The sequence below is a fragment of the Micromys minutus genome, assembly GCF_963924665.1.
Source record: "Micromys minutus genome assembly, chromosome: 26".
NCBI lineage: Eukaryota > Metazoa > Chordata > Mammalia > Rodentia > Muridae > Micromys > Micromys minutus.
Genome location: NC_137961.1, coordinates 7370958 through 7379922, shown reverse-complemented (window position 1 = coordinate 7379922; position 8965 = coordinate 7370958).

The window sequence follows — 8965 nt, the reverse complement described above, 5'->3', positions numbered from 1 at the left end:
GTTCACAACTTAAAAAGGGCAATTATTATTTTTTTATTCATTTGTGTGTATGTGCTTGTGTGAGTAAAAGATGTGCTGGTGCACTCAAAGGTCAGAAAAGGGTCCAAGATAGCTTGGAACAGAAACTAGAGGTGGTGGTGAGCAGCTTGTCTTCAGTACTGGGAATTGAAAACTCAGCTCCTTCATAAAAGCAGCAAGTGCTCACAACTCCTGAGGCAACTCTCCAGGCGTCCTTTCGCCACACTTAAGCTGTGCCTTTGTCCAAGATGCTCTATAACTTCTGCCTTTGTATATCATTTTTCTAAAAACAGTGCTTACTGGCAGGACAGATTGTAGGTCAAAGATTTCATAGGGGGGATGATGTCCCTGTCCCACTGATAGGAGCCTAGCCTGGTTATTGATGTCTAGTTCAGGTTCCATGTCCCCATTGCTAGGACACTAAGGTTGGCTCACTCTCATAGAATCCAGGGAGCTTCCACTGCACTAGGCTAGTCATTCTGATAGGTATAAAATGGGATATTAAAGCACTTTTGATTTGCATTCCTTAACAGTTAAGGCTGTTAAACATTTCTTTAAGTTTTTCTTATTCATTTTGGATTGTTTTGTTGAAAATTCTCAGTTTATATTTGTACCTCATTTTTAATTGGGTTATTTGGTTCGTTGATGTCTCTCTGAATTCTTTATATATTTGGGATATTAACTCACTGATGTGGAGTTAATGAAAATCATTTCATCCAATAACAATGCCTGAGTTATTGGTATTCAGTTCAGGAAGTTGTTTCCTGTGCCAATATGTCCAAGGCCATTCCCACTTTCTCTTCTACTAGATTTAGTATGTCCAGTTTCATGTTGAGGTCTTTGACCCATTTGGACTTGAGTTTTGTTCAGGTGACAGATATGGATCTCTTTGCATTCTTCTACATGCAGAAGTCCAGTTAGAGCAGCACAATTTATTGAAGATGCTTTCTTTTTTCCATTGTGCATTTCTGCCTCTTTATAAAAATCAGGTGTCTATAGGTGTGTGTCTTCGATTAATTACCATCGATTAACATGTCTGCTTTTATACTAATTCCTTGTGTTCGTTATTACTATAGTTGTGTAGTACAGCTTGAAGTCAAGGATTGGGTAATAAGGTCACAGAACCAATGATTGGTCCAATTTGAGAGCCATGCCACAAGAGGGAGTCCATTCCTGACACTGCCTGAATGGGCAGGAACCAGAGGCAGGACATCCCAGAGACCCAGAATAGAACCAAATATGATTGATGCACACACACACAAAGTCAGTGAAATGATTCCCAATGACATTCTGCTATACTCATAGACCTATGCCTATTCCTCCAAATATGACTGATGCACACACAAAGTCAGTGAAATGATTCCCAATGACATTCTGCTATACTCATAGACCTATGCCTAGTCCTATTGTCATGAAGGAGGAGTGGATGGGAAAGGAAAATGGGGGAAGGGATTTCGAGGAGAGGGAGGGAGGAGAGACTGCAGTTGTGTGATGTGATGTATGGAAGAAAAGGAAAAGTGCCAAAAAATAGTTCTTGCCATTTGCCGTGACCATTTAAATATTAGGCACTGGCATTCCTGCCAAACTTAGTAGCTTCTGTAAAGACAGAAGCTGAAAATACTTGGCTATGGAAACTTGAAAAATAAACCATGGCATAAATAAGTGTAATTTGTTGCAAAATGTTTGACAAGTCTCCCTCATTACTAAAAGGCTACTTTAGGAGGCACTAGAATATTAGTGTTTAGTATGACTGTGGTAAGGTATTTTCATACTGTAAGTCTGCATGAGGTAGGCTTACAGGACACATGAGGTACTCTCAGGTGGGTATCCAGAACTGTACACACATTGTGTTGTCATGGTTTCCTGCTCAGCTTTCACTTTTGCCAACCTTCACTGTGTTTCAGGAAGCATCTGTGTAGTATAGAAAGCAGGAAACCCTTCCAATTCTTGGAAACACAATGTACAAACATTCCTGGTTCACCTGGTCATAGACATACTTTTTTCCCAATAGTTTAATTTCTATAAATGGTAATTATTACATGTCTAGACTGTACCCTTCAGAATCCAGAGGTATCCACTCATCCACTTGGAACTTCGTTTTCCAGTTTTTCTCATGAGGGATGGATGTAGGGTTAAGGAGACACTCAAAGCCTCTCTGGCTTCCCTGCACACTGCTACAGGAGCTTGGAGCTCTAGAGTTCTCAAAAGTAAGAATCTAGAAGTAACAGTGAGGGGCAAAGGGCAAGAGCAAAAGGAAGCCATTCTTGTAACCTTGTTGGGATAGAGGAGAAAGACCGGAAAAGAACCTGTGTCCCATTGGAATCTGATTGTGCAAGTAACCCTTGGGGTGTGAGGAATACAACCTCAAATCCATTTTAGAAGGTTATATCTTGAGGCTGGAGGTGCATATCTGGGGGTGTATCATCAGCATTCTGGAGAGACTGAAGGATCATATGTGTTTGGGGTACCACATGGGTGAGCCTGTCTCAACTGTCTTGAAGCCACCAAACCAAACAAAGCAAACTGAGGAGGCCCTGCAGCTCTGTCTCAAAGCCCTCTCTTTTTTTTTTTTTCTCAGTGTACTGTTTTAGTTTGTAGAAAGTTTGAAATTTTCACAGAATCGTTTTCCAGTTTTTAAGATGGAGCATGTAAAACTTTACTCAGCATGCTAAATGTTTCTGCTTACTGTTTTCTGTGATGTTAAAATCTGAGAAAATAAGGGATATGTAGATTGTCCCGCAGCTGTTTGTATTTCAATGTTAATTCCACTTCCCCAAGAAGGGTTGGCTAGTCACGTGACTCCAACTGAGCTTGCCCATTTTAATTAGTAAAATAAAGGAAAGCCAGTGACTGGGTAGGCGAGGGAATTAGAGAGGGCTCAGAGGTTAGGTCAGAAGAAGGTGAGAGGACGGAGGTTAGAGGTCAAGGCAACATGGAGCTTCCTAAGGACCAGCTAGACCCAGGTGGGATTGATTGGTGTTAAAAAGCTATGAACATTAAGGATTTTACAGGTCTAATATCTCCTATAGAAAGAAGGGCAGTTTGTATCTTTGTCTATTTGATGCAATCTTGTTGTGTAGAAGATTTGTGGATTGAGAGTTGAATATATAAACCTGTACGAAAATCTGTTGGGCTGTAGAGTTGTATTTGTGCGGGATTTTGGGGTACAGAAATACCCCAGGACAGAGGCAGAGAACAGGTGGTAGAAAACCACCAAGGGAAGGGAGTTGCATGGACAGTTGGACCGTGTTACCTTGTTAGTGGCTCAGACCGGGAGACAGAGGAGCGTGAGTCTCCGAACTAAAACCGGGCTTGAGGAGTGAGACCTTGGGACGGTAAAGAGATAAACCGTTTGTTATTTTTTAATATTTACTGTAACAGGGATCCTTGAATTCTGAGTCACAACAGAAGGGGGATGGACAAATACAAGTATGTGCGAGGCTAAGGGCTACCCATTACTTCCGTTCATGATAAATGATAGTGCTTACTATAGTTCAAGCTACTCTCAGGGCTGAGGAAGGCGGATATGGCAGGTTTAAGGCCAGTTAATGACAACTTTCATAAAGTAGCAGTTCTTACTGACCCGGTAATTGATGGAAAATGGCTAGTTACTTGCAGACCCCAGCAGCCCTCACTCCATTGGTGACAGGTTCTGTGGTTACCCCACACTTCATGGGTTGGGCTTTGCCCCTTGTTTCCTGTTGGACTGGTACAGTAGAGCCATCTTTCCACAGAGAAGACAGTGTTCAGAGGTCCCGTGAGAGCCTCAACATGAGTGTGAGGAGTGGTCTCAGTATGGTGAGGGTTTTTGACTATATATCAAGAATGGGCAGAGAGCCTTTCTTTATTACCTTTTCAATGCTGTGGGAAAAAAATACCTAACAAAATGGAAGGGAAGATTCATTCTGACTCATGGGTGGAGGATAGAGGTTCAGTTGATCACCATGGCAGATGTCAGGAACGTGAAGCAGATGGTTGTATTGCATCTTAGTCATGATGCAGAGAAATATGAGTCCTAATATTCTATTCCATCCACGACTCTAGCTCATGGGTCGGTGCATCAAAATTAGCTAGTTCCACCTCAACCCAATCTAGAAACTGTTACATTTCTTCATGCCTAGATTCTAAGTCTCATCAAGTCAACAAGATTAACTAATAAAAAAACCTTACTGGTAGAAGCCTGGTCCGGGGCCTCAGGTTTCAGGAGGATGGACAGTCTATGTCAGAGGGAAAAGCACACATGTGTGTTAAGACAAAAGCAATTTCTCCCTAGCTGGGAAAATTTGGTTTTTATTAAGCTGACATCAAAGCATTAGGCACATTCTCAGATCTGGAGTGGATTATAAAGAGTCGATTTTGTCTAGATCTAGTTGTCTAGGGAACCCCTGTAGCGCTGCTCTTGAGGTGACCATAGAGCTTACCAGTTAAGATGACGATGGTCATAGCTAGCTGAATCCAAACATAGTAATAATGGAGACACAGTGTACCTGCCTGGTTGGTCTTGGTAACCTAACTGAGGTGAGGTTACAGGGACTGAAGGAGGGACAGACACACAGTAACTCAAACTGGAATGGGGTGGACTATGGTTAATTTCATGGAGATGTAGCACCACCAGCAATCCAGAACGTCATCCAGTTTTATCTCTATCTCATCTATCTATCTATCTATCTATCTATCTATCTATCTATCTATCTATCTATCTGTCTGTCTGTCTGTCTGTCTGTCTGTCTGTCTGTCTGTCTGTCTGTCCATCTGTCCATCTATCCATCCATTCATCCATCCATCCATCTAGTCTGTCTGTCTGTCTATCCATCCATCTATCCATCCATCCGTCCATCCATCCGTCCATCCATCCGTCCATCCATCTATCCATCCATCCATCCATCCATCCATCCATCCATCCATCCATCCATCCATCCATCTATCTATCTATAATAGTTGAACATGGAGCATGTTCTAGCTAATTTGTAGAAGTTCTTCATAGAGAAGCAATCTGAGGCTATAGCCACCCCGAAGAGGGAGCTGCAGTTGATAGCTTTTGCACACACTGGTCTAATCCTTTATTCTTTTAAAAAATATTTTATTCTTAAATACTCAGACTTGGAAGGCTTTGTTCATTTCTCAAACTTGATCTGTGGAAGGTCTTGTGACTGCCAAGGGACTTGAGGCACTGGACTTCTTGACATGATGTGCTCATGCCAAGAACGTACAGGTCTTCTGGGCCTCTACCTCTCCCAATAAATGTGCCTTGACCTAAAGATAGGTAAACAAATGTTTGTTTAGTGTTCCAATGTTTCTTCCCTTAAACTCTAAATTCAGTTAACTTAGCTTGTGAAGCTCAGTCCTTTGCCAGCCTGCTTTAATATTTGTTTTCATAGAAGGTGCCCATAGTTCTTCCTCTTCCTTTCTCATTGTGGTCTGCTTGGAAATTTTTCTGTACTTGGGATCAAGCCCAGGGTAAAGTCTAGGCAAGTGCTCTGCCACAGAACTACACCCCTACCCCACCTTACTTATTTTGATGTTGCGAAGGCATGCTGTGATAGAAGGCCTGGGAACAGAGCCTCTTGTTACATTGGATCATATATGATCTTGAGCCTGTTATTTAAGATTTTATCAAGTCTCTTGGTTACCTTGCTTCCTAGTCTATAGTCCGAATTTTGTGTAATAGATGTCCTGATGCTGCTGAGTCTTGCTCAGTGCTCCCTCTTGCCTGCTAGCACTGTGTCCATATCCTCCTCTCTATTCACCATTTGGTTGCTTGTTGAAGTCAATAGTCTTCTTCTCGGAAAAGAAGAGAAAGAACTTACCTCCCTCGAACGACACAACATTCTGAGGAAAATGCTGTTTTGGAAACCACACAAACAACACACACACACACACACACACACACACACACACACACACACACACGAATGACATAAAGACAAATGATGATTCCAGTGTAAAGAAGGAAGCCTGGGTAATTCTTTTTTTTTTTTTTTCCCTTTCTTAATTTCCATGTATTTCTACTAATGTGCTACTTACATTTTTTTTTTTTTTTTGAGTCCCACACACTCCTCAAACAAAGCTGGAAGTAACACTAATCAGCCAGCATAAACAAGTATGTTGGAAATCTTTTTTTTTTTTTTATAAAACAACTTTATTTTACAAAACAAAGATAAATGTACAGATTTTAAACATTTTTTGCTTAAAATTATACATTTTTTGTCAGTACTTTTTTTTCAGATTTTAACATAATTTTTACATAAAACTATATGAATATATTTTTTTAGTCAGTACTTGATTTTTTTCAAGGTTTGATTGTATGCCTTAAAAACTTAATAGTTACAATGAGCTAAAGTACATGTAAAACAAAATGTAACATGGAAATAGTTAAAGTTTTCTTGTTTGGTAAATATTTTTTTGTTTTGTTTTGTTTTCTTTATTTCTTGGACTTCATACAGTCTGTGAGTTGTTTCTGGGGGAGTGCAAGCCTCTGGGGTTAGCATCCCACTATCAGTGACTGCATATTATGTCTGTTCTTTTGTGACTGGGTTATCTCACTCAGGATGACATTCTCTAGATGCAGCCATTTTCTTAAGAATTTGGTAAAGTCATTGTTTCTGGTGGCTGAGTAGTATTCCATTGTGTATATGTACCACAATTTTTGTATCCATTCATCTTCTGAAGGACATCTGGGTTCCTTCCAGCTTCTGGCTATTATAAATAGAGCTGCTATGAACATTGTGGTGCATATATCTTTGTTGTGTATTAAAGTGTCTCTGGGGTATATGCCCAGAAGTGGAATAGCTGGGTCTTCAGGTAGTACTATATCCAATTTTCTGAGGTATCGCCAGATAGATTTCCAGAGTGGTTGTATTAGCTTGCAACCCCACCAACAGTGGAGAAGTGTTCCTATTTCTCCGCAGCCTCGCCAGCATCTGCTGTCATCTGAGTTTTGGATCTTGGCCAATCTGACTGGTGTGAGGTGGAATCTCAGGGTTGTTTTGATTTGCATTTCCCTGATGGCTAAGGATGTAGAGCACTTCCTCAGATGTTTTTCGGCCATTCAGTGTTCCTCAACTAAAAACGTTTTGTTTAGCTCTGTACCCCATTTTTTAATAGGGTTATTTGATTCTCTGGTGTCTAGCTTTTTGAGTTCCTTGTACACCTTGGATATTAGGCCTCTATCTGATGTGGTGTTGGTAAAGATCTTTTCCCATTCTGTTGGTTGCCGTTTTGTTTTCTTGACTATGTCCTTAGCCTTACAGAAACTTTGCAATCTCATTAAGTCCCATTTGTTAATCTTTGACCTTAGAGCTTGAGCCATTGGTGTTTTGTTATGGAAATTTTGTCCTGTGCCTATGTGTTCTAAGGTTTTCCCTACTTTCTCATCTATTAATTTCAGTGTATCTGGTTTAATGTGGAGATCTTTGCTCCACTTACACTTGAGCTTTGTACAAGGAGATAAGAAAGGGTCTATTTTCATTCTTTTGCATGCTGAGTGCCAGTTGGGCCAGCACCATTTGTTGAATAGGCTGTCCTTTTTCCATTGAATGTTTACTGCCCCTTTGTCAAAAATCAGGTGACCATATACATGAGGGCTCATTTCTGGATCTTCTATTCTATTCCATTGATCCACATGCCAATTTCTGTACCAGCACCATGCAGTTTTCAGAACAATTGCCTTGTAATATAGCTTGAGGTCATGGATAGTGATTCCCGCAGATGTTTTTTTGTTGTTGAAGATGGATTTCGCTATTCTAGGTCTTTTGTTATTCCATATGAAATTGCACATTGATCTTTCCAATTCCTTGAAGAACTGGGTTGGAATTTTGATGGGGATTGCATTGAATCTGTAGATTGCTTTTGGTAGGATGGCCATTTTTAAGATGTTGATTTTTCCAACCCATGAGTATGGGAGGTCTTTCCATTTTCCTAGATCCTCCTCAATTTCTTTCTTTAGAGGTTTGAAGTTCTTGTCATTCAGTTCCTTCACTCTCGTAGTTAGAGTGACACCAAGGTATTTCATAGTTCGATTGTGAAGGGTACCTTTTCCCTAATTTCTTTCTCCACATGTTTGTCCTTTGAGTATAGGAAGGCTACTGATTTGTTTGAGTTAATTTTGTATCCGGCCACTTTGCTGAACTTGTTTATCAGCTGTAGGAGTTCTCTGGTGGAATTTTTGGGGTCACTCAAGTACACTATCATGTCGTCGGCAAAGAGTGATGTTTTTATCTCTTCCTTTCCGATTTGTATCCCCTTGATCTCCTTTTGCTGTCTAATTGCTCCAGCCAGGACGTCCAGTACTATGTTGAATAGGTAGGGGGAGAGTGGGCAGCCTTGTCGAGTCCCTGATTTTAGTGGGATTGCTTCAAGTTTCTCGCCATTAAATTTGATGTTGGCTGTTGGTTTGCTGTATATTGCTTTTATTATGTTTAGGTATGGGCCTTGGATTCCTGTTCTTTCCAGGACTTTTAACATGAAGGGGTGTTTGATTTTGTTGAATGCTTTCTCAGAGTCTAGTGAGATGACCTTGTGATTTTGGTCTTTGAGTTTGTTTATATGGTGGATTTCCTTATGTTAAACCATCCCTGCATCCCAGGGATGAAGCCTACTTTGTCATGATGAATGATCGTTTTGATGTGTTCTTGGATTCGGTTTGCAAGGATTTTGTTGAGTATTTTTGCATCAATGTTCATAAGTGAGAGTGGTCTGAAGTTCTCTTTCCTTGTAGGGTCTTTGTGTGGTTTAGGTACGAGGGTTATTGTAGCCTCAAAAAATGAGGTGGGTAATATTCCATCTGATTCTATGTTTTGGAATAGTTTGGCGAGTATTGGTGTTATATCCCCAATAAATGTTTGATAAAATTCTGCACTGAACCCGTCTGGACCTGGGCTTTTTTTGGTTGGGAGGTTTTTGATGACTTCTTCTATTTCTTTAGGTGTTATAGGGTTATTTAGATGGT